We start from the raw sequence: 13,479 nt of genomic DNA on the forward strand, positions 1-13,479 counted from the left end.
GAAGCAGGCTCCCTGCTGAGCAGAGAGCCCGATGCGGGGCTCGATCCCAGGACCGTGGGATCACGACCTGAGCCGAAGGCAGAGGCTTTAACCCACTGAGCCACCCAGGCGCCCCGAGAGTTATTTTTTAAGATGGAAAGAGTTTGTGCCTGTTGGTAACTTTCAGAGAAGGAATCATAAGAGCTGGAGGGATTAAAACTAGAAGGAAAGGGGAAAGCAAGATCTCAGGGAGAACATAAAGGGGATGACCAAAGGCACAGATGTGTGAATGGGAGGAGGTTCCTGGCTGCCTTGGAGGTGGTGGGGAAGGAGGAAAAGGGGAGTGATGTGGAGGTGAAGATGTCTGTAGGAGGGCAAACAGGGATTCGGAGCCTTGAGGAGAGGATGTGGAAAAGCCGGAGTGAGAAATGACGAAGGAAGCAGACCGGAAACTCAGATAGCATGTCAAACAGAGCCAAGGGCCCAGTTGAATTTGGAGATCCTACTCCTGGAAGAGCCCTGTGTGTTTTGGGGTCCATGTCCAGCACCATCCAGAAGCCTGGGTCTTGCAGTGCGAAAGACAGGTAGTAGGGATTTGTAGGGTGGATGCAGCAGAAGGACAAGGGGACAGAAATGTTGAAGGTACTGGCAAGAGCGTGGGAAGGGATACATCACAGGAGCTGGGCTAAATAGGTGGGTCTTTAATTGGGTCAAAAGAGAGAGGTGAAGGGAGCAGGTGTCGAGGGTGTCTGAGGCTTATAAACCAGGAAAAAAGAGCTGATTTGAGAGGAGCGGTAGCTCCTGGGGAGGCTGACTTTGTCCGCTCTTTGTCAACGTCATCTACGAGTCAGGCAGAGGATAGGGTGAAGAAGAGGACTGAGAGCCAGTTACTGAGAATGGGGTGGAGGAGCCACGCAGGACAGCAGTGAAGGGATGGAGGGCAGAGTATGGACCAAAGACCCTCTGGGAGGAGGGGTTTTTGCCTGTAGGACGTGAGACGGTGCCACCTTTGCCTTCTGTCCTAGTGAGGAACGTCCCTATGTCACGTGCCTCCCCGGGGCAAGAGCAGGGCTGACCTCGTCCCTGCCCCTGCCTCCTAGAGACCACAGCTTCACAAGCAGAGATTGTCATGGTGAGGGGGTTCCTGCACCCTTCTGCTCAGCCCAGCTCTGGCGCCTGAAGACAGACAGCCCAGGATGAGCAAGAGGTTAGGGGATCTGTGCTGGAACATTCCAGGGTCCCCAGCTATGCTCCATGCATTCTCTAAAGCAGGTTATTTTTCCAGCTGTAGAGGAATGGCTTCAGAAATGCTCCCTGAGAGCACCCTTTCTACATTGCACTTGGCCTCCTTTTCACACACATGTGTCTTGTTTAGGTTAGAACTACCCTGAGAGGGTGGTTCTCAAACCCTTAGCACAATTCTGAACATCGGAGAAGCTCACAAAAACCAAAGTATCTTAGTAACTGCGTTGGTAGAAGATGGCCTGACCTCTCAGACGGTGGAGTCTCTGTCCCACCTGGTGTGTTTGAAGACAGGCTGGAGCTCGGGGTACCACATGGCCGTCCTCCCTTTGTGGACTCCAGCAAGCTGTGACTTTCCCAAAACACATGGCCGCCAAGGATTTCGGACAAGGGGTCATGGATCTGTGCAAACCCTCCCTTCTAGGTGACAAAGACACTGAGTCTGAGGGGCGCCTAGCTGGCTTAGTCCATCGAGCTTGCGACTCTCGATCCAGGGTCTGGGTGCAGAGAGGACTTAAAAAATAAAAGCTTTTAAAAGAAAAGAAACTGGAGAATAAATTATACCCTCCAGATTGGCACAGAACTTTGCTCTTCATTGGCCGTCAAGTGGCAGGCCAGCGGATGTGTTAATCACAACAGGAAGTTGATATGATTCGTTTTGGTTTTTAGAAATTGCAACTGGTGGAAGTAGGGGAGCTGGGTTGGTGGAGCCAAGCTCGGGTGCAAGGTCAAAACCAAAAGCCTTTGTCCTTTGGCCTGCTTCTGGTTGCCTCCCCAGTTGCTCTCCTGTCCTGGGAGGGGGGTCCCCCCATCCCCCATCGATCTCATTGGCAGCAGAGCTTGGCCCCCTGGCAGCCTGAGATGGTCCCCATCAACCTTCATGTCACCCCTCCCACAGACTCTCAAGCCTTTCTTGACTACATTACTCACCTGCAGTGACTACATTACTTACTACATTACTCACCTTGAGGCCACTGGCCACCCCATCGTCCTGAAAACTGCCCAGGGCCCTGGCTTGTCTGACCTCATTCTCCCTTGTCCTCCCTCTCCCCATGTGGCTTTACTGCTCTGGCTCTGTTCTGGCTCCCAGGGCTCCCCAGCATCTCCAGCAGTGGTCCCGAGGAGCTAGGCTTCAAGCTCACCTCCCAACCCCCAGTTCATCCCAGGGCCATGCTGTGCCACTCCCAGATTTCTGTTGAGTGTCACTTTCCTCCCTAAGCCAGATTCCTGTGACCCAATACCTGCCAGGCCCTGGGCTAACCCCAGTTCCATCTGTGGACATGAGCCTAACTTCTCGGCAAACCGAAGCAATGGATAGGCCATATGTGTGATACCTTCTTTTTTGTTTATTTTACCGTCGCTATTGGCAAATTAAGTCACTCCTGTCCTGTTACCTGGAGTTGAGGACCTGTGCTTTACAGATGAGTCAGTCATTGGTCTGGACAAAGTACTTACAAGCTAACGGGGTCAGGGCAGAAATAGTAAGGCAAATTAAGGAATCCCTGTAATCGAAGAGAGGAAGAGTGTCACGGGGAAGGAGAGAGCAGTCTGGCCCACGGTGCATGTGTGGGCTTTCCCTTCCCTTGATCTTTCCCCAAAGGAAAAGGGTTGATCATCTCAGTAACAGGCTACGGTGTGGTTGGCTTGCCAGTGACTCAGGGTCGCCTTGGTTTTCAGGCAGTATTCACGGGACCTGCAGTGTGCCAGGACTCAAGCAGCCTTGTTCACTCTTATCTTCTTGGGGGACGCGAAGTCTCAGCAACACGTCTGGGTGAGAAACTGATCAGGGGAGAGGAGGCTGCTGAGAAACGGAGAAGTGGGTTAGGCTGGGAGCCGCAAACAGAGCTAGGAAGGAAGGAGCCCCGAGGGCGGCCGCGTCCCTCAGTGTCCAGTGGGGGGCAGTGGTGTGCAGACAGTCACGGGGAGACGTCCCTGCAGGAAGGGCCCTCCCACCCTCGGGGAGCCAGCCGGGCTCCCAGCATTGCGGGGGAGTGGCGGGTGCCTCTGGGTGCCTGTTGCTCAATCGACACTTCCTTTGGGGAGACAACCTGGGCACGGAAGTGCTCGCCAGAACTTCCAGCCCAGCTGAATCTGTTAAGGACACGGAGCACCTCTCCAGTGCTGCAGTGATCCCAGAGCTGAGTGATCCCAGAGCAAAGGGGACGGGATGAGGCGAGTGGGCGAGTCATCAGAGCTGAAGGCTTTCCTGGAGCCCCTGCAGTGGGGACCATGAGGCGCCCTGTGGAGCTGGGCAGGTCTAGGCGCTCCCTCCCTTCGGGGTGGGGCCAGGGCCAGCTCAGAGGTCCAGAAAGAACAATAGAAGGTGTGCCTGTATAAAATGCCAAGACTCCCCCGGGAGTGTCCGTGGGAGGAGCCCGGGGCTGCCCCAGGGGCCCACCTTCTGCACTCTCTGAGCCTGTAGTCCGAAGTCCTGGGAGCGGCCAGGGGACAGCAGGATGACCTGCAGGCTGGGAGCGGCAAAGGTAGAGAGGTTCTCTGAGGGATGAAGCTCCTTCCCAGGAGCCAGGCTGAAGGGGGCTCAGAGACTACAGACGGTGTGAGAACTGTAACCCAGTTACAGTTAAGGGTTAAGGTGCCCCCGGGTCAACTCTGGGTGTCCCAGGTGCATCCCAGTCCAAGAACGCTGACACTGCCCTTCCATTGGGTAGGTAATGATCTCTTTCTCTCTCTAAGTAGGCTCCATGCCCAACGTGGGGCTTGAACTTGCTACCCTGAGATCAAGAGCAGCCAGCCAAGTGCTCTTTAACGTGAAACTGATTTAAGCAGAATGAAAACACCTCACAAACAACAGGGTAGAAAAGCCTTTCCCCCAACCCTGGGTGTTGAGAGGCAATGACTGAGCCCTGGGGTTGGGGAAGACCACCCTCAATGTTAAATTCTCTGGGGGAAGCTGGGTCAGGTGGGGTCAGACCGCCCAAGCCCTCTGCTGGCTGCTCTAGAGAGGGAGGCCAAAGGTGGGTCCTCAAGATCTCCAGGCTCCTGGCTGGTCAGTTGCATCTGAAATTGACTGGAATGAAATGCAAACCCAAGTAGCTCGGAAGAAAAGGTCAGAATTTTAGCCCTGTGTGCTCCCCTCGCTGGCCCGAGTCCCATCACTGCTCAGGTTCCCCTGCACTGCCCAAGGCCCAGAGAATGGCCCCATTGTCCGTGAGACAAACAGAAATAGCAGCATCTTCTGTTCTCTGCCTTAGGGAGATTCACTTGAAACCCCGAAGTCCCAGATGTGGGGGACAATGGAGGTTGTTGTTGCAAATTCGGGAGCCTGGAACAGATGAGAGGCAGGTATTGGGAAAACGGCCAGTGTGGTGGGCTGGGCTGCCGGGAGAGCTACCACGTTAACCCAGTTAGCAAGCACTGGCAGGAGTTCGGTTAATCACCAAAGAAGGGCGGTGGATAAAGGAGACGACCAGCTGGTGGGGGTGGAGGGCCCCCCCCAGAGGCCAGGAGGAGGACCAGCGCTGGAAAGAAAGGACGGGGAGTTATTTCTAGGCTGGTAAATGTTATTTTTATCATTTTTAAAATGTTCTGGGTTTTTTTGGTTTTTTTTTTTTTTTTTTTTTTTTTTTTTTTTTTTTTTTTTTTTTTTTTTTGTCTAACCATGCCCTGGAGCATTTGGATGAACTGTGTTTGCATTAATTAATAAATCAGATGACATCTCCACTCGGTAGCGAGCTGTGCCTCGGAGACTGTCTGGGTGGCCCGGGAAATGGTGGCCGCGGCCTCCTGACTGATCCCAGCTGTTACGTCTGTCTGTCCTCAGTCCTTCAGTCCCGTCAGTCCACACTCCTGAGCGCCTACTGCTACTCACTGGCGTTTTGTGAGGAATGAGCCCAGCACGGAAACGGCAGCGTCTGGACTCAGGGCTGGCTATAATGAGGGCTGTGTACAATCCAGTCACACAATCGTGCTGAGCGGGCAAGGCATAGGTTCACTGCGGCTGGGATTCTGAAAAAGCTGACAGGGGCGCTAGAGTTCAAGGACAAAGGTCAGATGATGATAGATGGAAGGGCCAGGCTTTTGGATGTAGAGGGTGTGAGCAAAGGCACAGAGATGAGCTTTTGGGGAGCAAGTGCAGCCCTTCCCCAGGGGGAGGTCAGGATACCTGGAGTTTAGTGAGCTTAGCAGCAGAGTCACCCAGAATGGCCACTTGGGAGAGAGTGTGCTGAAGGGGGCAGTGACCACTGGCGTCGCGGCGGGCAACATGCTCCTTTTCCATCCCACCCCTTCTTGACTGTGTCTTGTTTTAGAGGATCTTCGCACGGGGCCGCAGGAAGCAGGGCACTGGTAACCCCAGCCTTCACCGCAGTGAGGGGGAAGAAAGAGACCCCCCCCGCCCCCTGAGGGCAGAGCTCCAGAGGGACAGACGGAGAAGATAAGCTCAGGCCCAGGAGAAGTTGTGCCTGCCCTGTCCCCTTCCTGGTGCAGATCTGGGAGCCGTGTCCCTCAGCCCCCTGCTCTCACTCCGGCACACTCTCCCCCCCTTCCCACCCCACCCAGCCTTCCAATCCCCGCCAAAGAGGAAAGGGATGAAGTGTGCAAAGGTGAGTGTAGCATGTCCCTGCTTGTGATCAGGTGCAAGGCGGGGCATCAGGTTGCTCAGGCTCCTGTTAAGCTTTGCTGACCTCTGTGGTCTGTCTCCAGGATGCAGGGGCTGGGCAGCAGGCGCTGACCTTCATGACCAGCGTGATGATCTCTGGAGAAACTACCACCCACCACAGTTAGTAGGAATATTTCTGTATCCCCAGAGACCTCTCAGGCCCATGTGTCGACACGACATGGCTAAGTTTTTGTACGCAGGGGGTCAGGGCTGGGAAACATGTCTGTCTTGGCTTCCAGACCTTTCTTCCAGGGACGAATCACCAGCACGTCCCAGATGTAGACTCCCTCTTCCCATCTGGGTTTGATGGGCCTCCCAGGCTGCTGGTGGGCCTCTGTCCCTCCACGCAGGGCCTGCACAGAACAGGCAGGTCCGCAGAGCCCTCTGTACCTGAGCACGCAGTACCTGCTGCTCTCTGAGCAGTGGCCCCAAGTCACTCCTGCTGCTTCTCTGGTTTCAGAACTGCCTGTGATGGCCACAGGGTCTGGGTCCCCTGGGCTGCAGGGCTGGGGGCTAAGGGGATGGCCACCTTCTCCCCCACTCCCTCCTCTCACCTGCCACCACTTGGCCCCCAATGCCGCTGGGGTTGGAGGCCGACCCCCGCAGACATGCCATTTGGAGGGCGACTTGGAGCAGGGTGCGGGGCCTCCTTCAGGGGTCAGCGGTCACCTGAGCTGGGCAGGAAGAGACTGACAGGGCAGAGGTGGGACAGCTGCTTTGGAAGGGCAAGAAAATGTGGCCATGCCATGGTACAGCACCCAGAGAGCTTCCCAGTGTCCCCTGGAGAACACTGGCCCATCTCTGCAGTCTGGGGCCCCGAGGCCTGGGTGCAGCCCTCGGCAGGCCCTGACGGCCGCAAGCAGAAACAGGCCTCTGAATGCCTCCTCCCTTCCTGACCATCATCGCTGCTGTGTCATCCCCCGCCCCCTGCAGTTCCAGGGGGCCAGTGCCTTCACCTCTCCTGGGGCTGGATGCAGGGGCCAAGAAATGAGCCCCTGTGGCCTCTCCCGCGTCAGGGAAATCTTGCAGCTGGCCTGAGCCTGCAGAGCCTTGTCTCGCCGACTTGGGACCTTTCGGATCAAGGGTGTTGGTGAAGCAAAGTTTTGGCAAGAACCTTGGTGGCGGCTGCCAGAAGGAGGCAGAAGGGAGATAATTAGACCTGGTAATCGGTTGGCTTTCTGCTTCCTTACAGGGCAGCAGGGACTGTGGATGAGAGGGGAACACACAGAAGAAAGTTCTCCAGGACCAAGGCTGAGCCGTCCCCATTAGGGCCCGCCATCCTGTCCCATCTTGCCTGGTTCATGTGTCTGGTGTGACCAGTTCCTCCATACCCGCCCCACCCCCCAGCCCGAGCTCACCCATGTCCTGGCTAAGCCTGGGACCAGACAGCTTAGGGCTTTGAATCTGCGGGTCCTCTGTAGTGGGATTTCCCCAACTCTGGCCTCCTCCCCAGAAGAGCTCCAGCAGGGTCCACAGTAGAGGGCTTGAGGGAAGGGTTCTGTCTCCGGGCAGAGCTGCCTCATCATTTCCCCCAGAGAAGTTTGCTCTTGGGGTGGTTTCCAGGCCCCGGTCCCTCCAGACCAGATGGCTCATATTAGATCTCAGTGTGCAACTCGCTGCCCTTTGTGGGAGCATGTTCTGGATTTGTCCCAGCCTGAGCAGCTGATTCACCAGGACCTTCTGGGAAGGCCTCCCTGTTTGATTATACCTCAGCTCGTCAGCAGAGAAGCTGCGTGTCCCATTTCCAGCTTTTGTGGGGAGCCTGTTGCTTCTAGGTCCAGATGCAGAAGTGTGTACCCTGGGGACCAAAGTCAGACTTTGGGCTGGAGCTACGGGAGCCCTGCGTTAGGTCTGCAGACCTGGTACTGCTTTCTGAGGGGCTGGTCGCTCAGAGTCTGGCAGAGGCCAGACCGTTTGAGGTTTTGTTTTCTTTAGGATTTGTGTGTGTATTTTGGAGAGCGAGAACATGAAAAGCATGAGTGGGAAGGGCAGAGGGAGAGGGAGAGAGAATCCCAAGCAGATTCTGCACTGAGCGTGGAGTTCCACGCGGGGCTCAGTCTCACAACCCCGAGATCATGACCTGAGCCGAAACCAAGAGGCTGACGCTTAGCTGACTGGGCCACCCAGGCACCCCAGAGGGTGGGCTGTTCTGTGGCTGTTTCGTGTCTTGGGAAAAGCAGAGGAGGGAGTTCCTGCCAGGGTAGAGCTGGAAAGCCTCGGGTCAGCGGAGCAGCCTTCTGCGGCCTCCCTCCTTCCCGGCTGTCTGGTGCTTACTCACCCTGCTGAGTACATACAGGGTGCTGGACACGGTGCCTTCGAGGGACCCCCCACCCATTGGACCTGGGAGCCGGACGGCCCCTGCGCTCTTTAGGAAATCACTCGGCCCCCACGGGCATCTGGTTTCTCCTGCGCAGAGCGAGAACAGGCTACCTTCCTTCCTGCTTTGTGTGGACCTGGCTGGCTAACAGATGCCAAGTGCCCCGCCCCGGGGCTAGGAGCAGCGAGGATGGTGTACAGCGGAGAGGTTTAGGAGGATGGGTGGGAGGAAGGGCTTGAGAGGCGTCCCAGGATCCTGGGGCTGGATGTGCGTGGCCAGGAGCGCTGGCTCTGAGTCTGGGGTCCCCTTCTCTGCCTATTTAACCTTAAACAGTTACAGCCTTGGCTGGTTCCTTTGTCAAATGGGGATCGTGTTCTCCCTTTCAGCCTCAGTGGGAGAGAGCAAGAGAAAGCAACACTATCCACTGTGTTCCAGACGCAGTCGCAGGCCGACATTGGGAAAGAATGGATGTAAAAAACCATCACCTTGTCACCTGCGCAGTGCAACCCCCAGCTAACTGTGACTTTCGGCTCTGCCGCGCTCCTGGCCACAGCACCCCCGCTCCCAGCAGGGGCGATGGAGGTGGGCACTCTGGTCTGCTCAGGCTTCAGGCCCTCAGTACCCTGGGCATTCACTGCATTTCACTGCTGTTTAGGCAGATTACTAAAGCCTCTTGCCCCCTTGGGATTTCCTCAGTGGAGGGCCCGGGAACCCCAAGGAGCAGGGAGAGCCTTGTGGAGCCTCGTGGGGGAGGGGACTTGGGAATGGGGTGCTCACAGAGGTTGAGGGAACACTCCCCAGAGCAGCTCTTCGGGGTGGCAGGGCCCCCTTGCCCTGTACACAGCCAGCTTGTGTAGGGGGAGGGGGAGGAGGTGGGGGGGCTGGGGAGGCCTAAGCGTCAGCCCGCTGCTTGCTCACCCTCATGGGCTGCCTTAGCGCGTCCCAGAGAAGCTTCTTGGCACCGTCTGGCGCTTGTTGTCGGGTTCCAGACCAGCCGGCCTGGCAACAATGTGGGGGAGGAGGAAGTCTGCTGCAGAGCCCTGTTGGGGGAGCCGGGCCAATGCTAATAGGATCACCGGCTGTGGCCCCGAGGTCCTGACGAGGTCGGCCAGGACATTGTGAAATGACATTTCGAAGACCCCACCGCAGAGGGTCAGAGAGCGTGTGGGTGGACTTGGCGGCAAGCGAGGATCCTTGGGGAAGTCATCGGTTGCCCTGGCACTTGGTTAGACTCTCTGCAGAACAGAAGCTCGGGCCAGGCCAGCCCTGGTCAGCTGTGGACGGGATGAACGGTCCCTAGGCAGGACGGTGGGGGTGGTGCAGGCTTGGACCCACTGCTGGGACCAGATTAATATGAGCTCCATAGGGGAGAAAAAAGAGAGGCGTCTGGGGGCTCAGTCGGTGAAGCGTCTGCCTCCAGCTCAGGTCATGATCTCGGGGTCTGGGGATCGAGTCCCACATTGGGCTCCCTGCTCAGTAGGGAGCCTGCTTCTCCCTCTCCTGCTGCTCCCCCTGCTTGTGCTCCTCCTTCTCAAAAAGTAAAATCTTAAAAAAAAAATTAAAAATCTGCAAAGTACTTTTTAGGTGGGAGGAATTGCTGCCAGACACCGGATCGAAGGCCCAGAGGGTAAGAGTTGTTGTCTGTCCGCTTTGGGGCCTGACTCTGGCCCCTCAGGCTAGCACTTCCCCTGTACTGAGAGGAGACCATGTGGGGAACGAACATACCCTTTCTCCTTGGTGGCCTGGGTCCCAGGGAAAAGGAGCTTGCAAAGGTCAGGAGGGTTCCCCTGTGGTCTTAGGACAGCCCCAAAGCTCCCCAGTGCAGGACGGGGTGGGGGGCGGGGGCCTTGTTTTCCTCAGGATTTGTGTTTATAACCCGATAGTTTCTTTACCTTTTATCTAACAAGAGTGAGTAATCTATTGGGGAGATTTAACGAAAACCAGACATTACCTCACTGGTGTCTTATCCAAGGCCGCTCCTGTGACTTGGGGTCTTTTCCCGTGTTAAGCAGGATGGGGAGAACTCCATAGACTTCCGCCGAGTCAAGGGAATCACAGAACACACATGTTTGAGAAGCCCTGTTCTAGTATTTGTACTCAAGCCCTTCTCTCCACCCACCGCCCCCCGCCCCCGCCCCCCACCCCCAGTAAACATCTGTTTTTATCATTCTGGAAACATGGCAGAGGGATTCAGCCCAGCCTACCCCACGGAGTGAGCTGTCTCAGGGGCTTCTCTGGCTCCCCTATTCCTGGAGGGGTATGAAGAGTTTCCTGTGTGAGCTCACAACGGCCTCCTCCTCAGGCGTGGGAAAATAATAGCGGCAGGCAGACCCCTCTCCGAGGTCGATGGCTCTCTCTCTTTTTAAAAAGATTTTTATTTGAGAGAGAGCATGAGCAGGGGGAGCGGCAGAGGGAGAGGGAGAAGCCGACTCCATGCTGAGCAGGGAGCCCGATGCAGGATTCGATCCCAGGACCCCGAGATCATGACCTGAGTTGAAGGCAGACGCTTCATTGACTGAGCCCCCCAGGCGCCCCTGATAGCTACTTTCTAACAGAAGTGTCAGACAAATAGCGACTCAAGTGGCCCACGTGTCCCTTCAGGTGTAGAAAGGCTGCTGCTTTTTGGAAAAGGAGTGTCTGATGGGTCCGAGACGGAATTACCCCCGGGTTGTCCTCACATAGAAGGACAGCTCTTGTCACTCCAGGCTGGGCAATGGGACATCTGTGTCTGGCAGCAAAAAATTTAAAGCCCAGTGAAAAAGGTCCACATATCCACAATCACTATGTAGTAAGTGATATGAGGAGTAAGTGTTAACAGGTGTCATTGTGGTTTGATAACTACCAACCATCTGCTGTTCTGCTGATGGTACTGACATATGTGGGAGGGACAGGACCTACAGTCTGGGACTGACTTGAAAATACATTAGTGGTGGGGCGCCTGGCTGGCTCAGTCAGAGCAGCGGAGAACTCTTCATCTCGGGGTCGTGAGTTCGAGCCCCAAGTTGGGTGTGGAGATGACTTAAAGATAATTTTTTTAAAAGATTTTATTTATTTATTTGACAGACAGAGATCACAAGTAGGCAGAGAAGCAGGAAGAGAGAGGAGGAAGCAGGCTCCCTGCTGAGCAGAGAGCCCGATGCGGGGCTCGATCCCAGGACTCTGGGATCATGACCTGAGCCGAAGGCAGAGGCTTTAACCCACTGAGCCACCCAGGCGCCCCAAAGATAATATATTTTTTTAAAGATTTTATTTATTTACTTATTTTACAAAAAGAGACACAGTGAGAGAGGGAACACAAGCGGGGGGGGGGGAGTGGGAGAGGGAGAAGCAGCTTCCCGCCAAGCAGGGAGCTGGATTCGGGGCTTGATCCCGGGACCCTGGGATCATGACCTAAGTCAAAGGCAGAGAGTTAACCGACTGAGCCACCCAGGCGCCCCTTAAGATAAAATCTTTAAGAAAATAATAAATATGTTAGTAGAAACGTAAGAAAAAGAAAAGAGGTAAAGCACGTGAGACAAAACCTTTTAACACTAGAGTCTGGGTGATGGATAATATGGTTTCATTTTACAGTTTTCTCAACTTGTGTGGTGGATTGAACATGTTCATAATTAGAAGAAAAATTAAAGACACTGTGACTAGTGTTAAAAGACAAACCACAGACCGGAGAAGATATTTAGAACACATGTAACTGACAAGGGATTTCTACCCGAAACGTATAAACAACTCTCACAAAATAGTTAAAAAAGAAAAAAAAACAAAACAAAACCCTATCAACACATAGGAAAAAAGACATAGATTATAAAAAGCAATTTCAGGGGCCCCTGGGTGGCTCAGTTGGTTAAGCATCTGACTCTTGATTTTGGCTCGGGTCCTGGTGTGAAAGTCGTGAGACTGAGCCCTGCCTTGGGCTCCTTGCTATGCGTGGAGCCTGCTTAAGTTTCTCCCTCTCCCACTGCCCTCCCCCACCTCTCTCTTTCAAAAATAAATAAATAAATAAATAAATAAAATTTTAAAATAAGCAGACAAACCAGTTTAATTCCCCAAAGGAGAAACTTAAATAGCCAAAGTCTACCCTCCTAGGTAATCCGGAAAATACCAAGTAATACCAAGAATAAGACAGTAATGGCCATAGATGGGCAGGCGTTTGAAAGTCTGGCAATAGCAAGTATGGCGGAGATGTAGAGTTTAAAACATATATTTAGGAAGAGACTTGGCAATGTCTGTTAGAAACCTGTATGTCCTACAACCTAGGAGTCTACTTCTGAGTGTACAACCCTCAAAAAAATCTTGGGTGGGGTCCCTGGAGGGTTCAGTTGGAAGTGTGTGCAGCTCGTGATCTCGGGGTTGTGAGTTTGAGCCCCATGTTGGGTATAGAGATTACTAAGAATAAAGAAATAAAAAAGTCTCGGGCTGGTACCCTATACAGATTTGATCACACAGTAGATGCCCATTACTGTGTTGTTTGGAATAGCTGAAACCCAACAAAATGGGGGAATAATTAATGACATAGTCATATACGGACATACTATATAGACATCAAGATAAATACAATACATACTAATATATATGTATAATTATGGTTGAATTTCCCAAACATAATATGAATATTGAATGAAATAAAAGAAGATTATGAAGGGATATGTATGTTATTATACCATGTGTATAAACAATTTAAAATCCCTACATAATATTTTTGGGTCTCTATATATGACGGGGCGCCTGGGTGGCTCAGTGGGTTAAAGTCTCTGCCTTCAGCTCAGCTCATGATCCCAGGGTCCTGGGATCAAGCCCCACTCGGGCTCTCTGCTCAGCAAGGAGCCTGCTTCCCTTCCTCTCTCTCTGCCTGCCTCTCTGCCTACTTGTGATCTCTGTCTGTCAAATAAATAAATAAAATCTTTTAAAAAATAATTAGAAGGGCCACAGAGCAAAAGGATGGTAGAGCTTATCTCCAGGGAAGGAGAGAAGAGAATGGGAATGACCTCAGATTTATCTGTAATGTTTGTTCTTTCTTGAGGGAACAATGTTTTTGGAAGAATCCAAAGCAAATGCCTGGGAAGAGCGACATTTGCATGTCTGACTAGCAGGTACAGGGTGATTAGGCATACCTAGCTGTATTGTGTGCTTCACGGATACTGTGTTTCTTACAAACTGACGGTTCAAGGCTTCCAGGGAGGAAGTCATTGCAGTTGGGGAGCAAAGAACAGGAGAGCTGGAATCAGGAGTGGAGCCTGAAGATGGGACCGATGGGCGGCAATCCATGGTGAAACCTGAACAGAGGCACAAGAGTGATTTCTTGAGATGGGACGTACTCCTGGTGACCATG

This window comes from Enhydra lutris, unplaced genomic scaffold, assembly GCF_002288905.1.
Source record: "Enhydra lutris kenyoni isolate GAN:26980312 unplaced genomic scaffold, ASM228890v2 scaffoldscaffold24, whole genome shotgun sequence".
Lineage (NCBI taxonomy): Eukaryota > Metazoa > Chordata > Mammalia > Carnivora > Mustelidae > Enhydra > Enhydra lutris.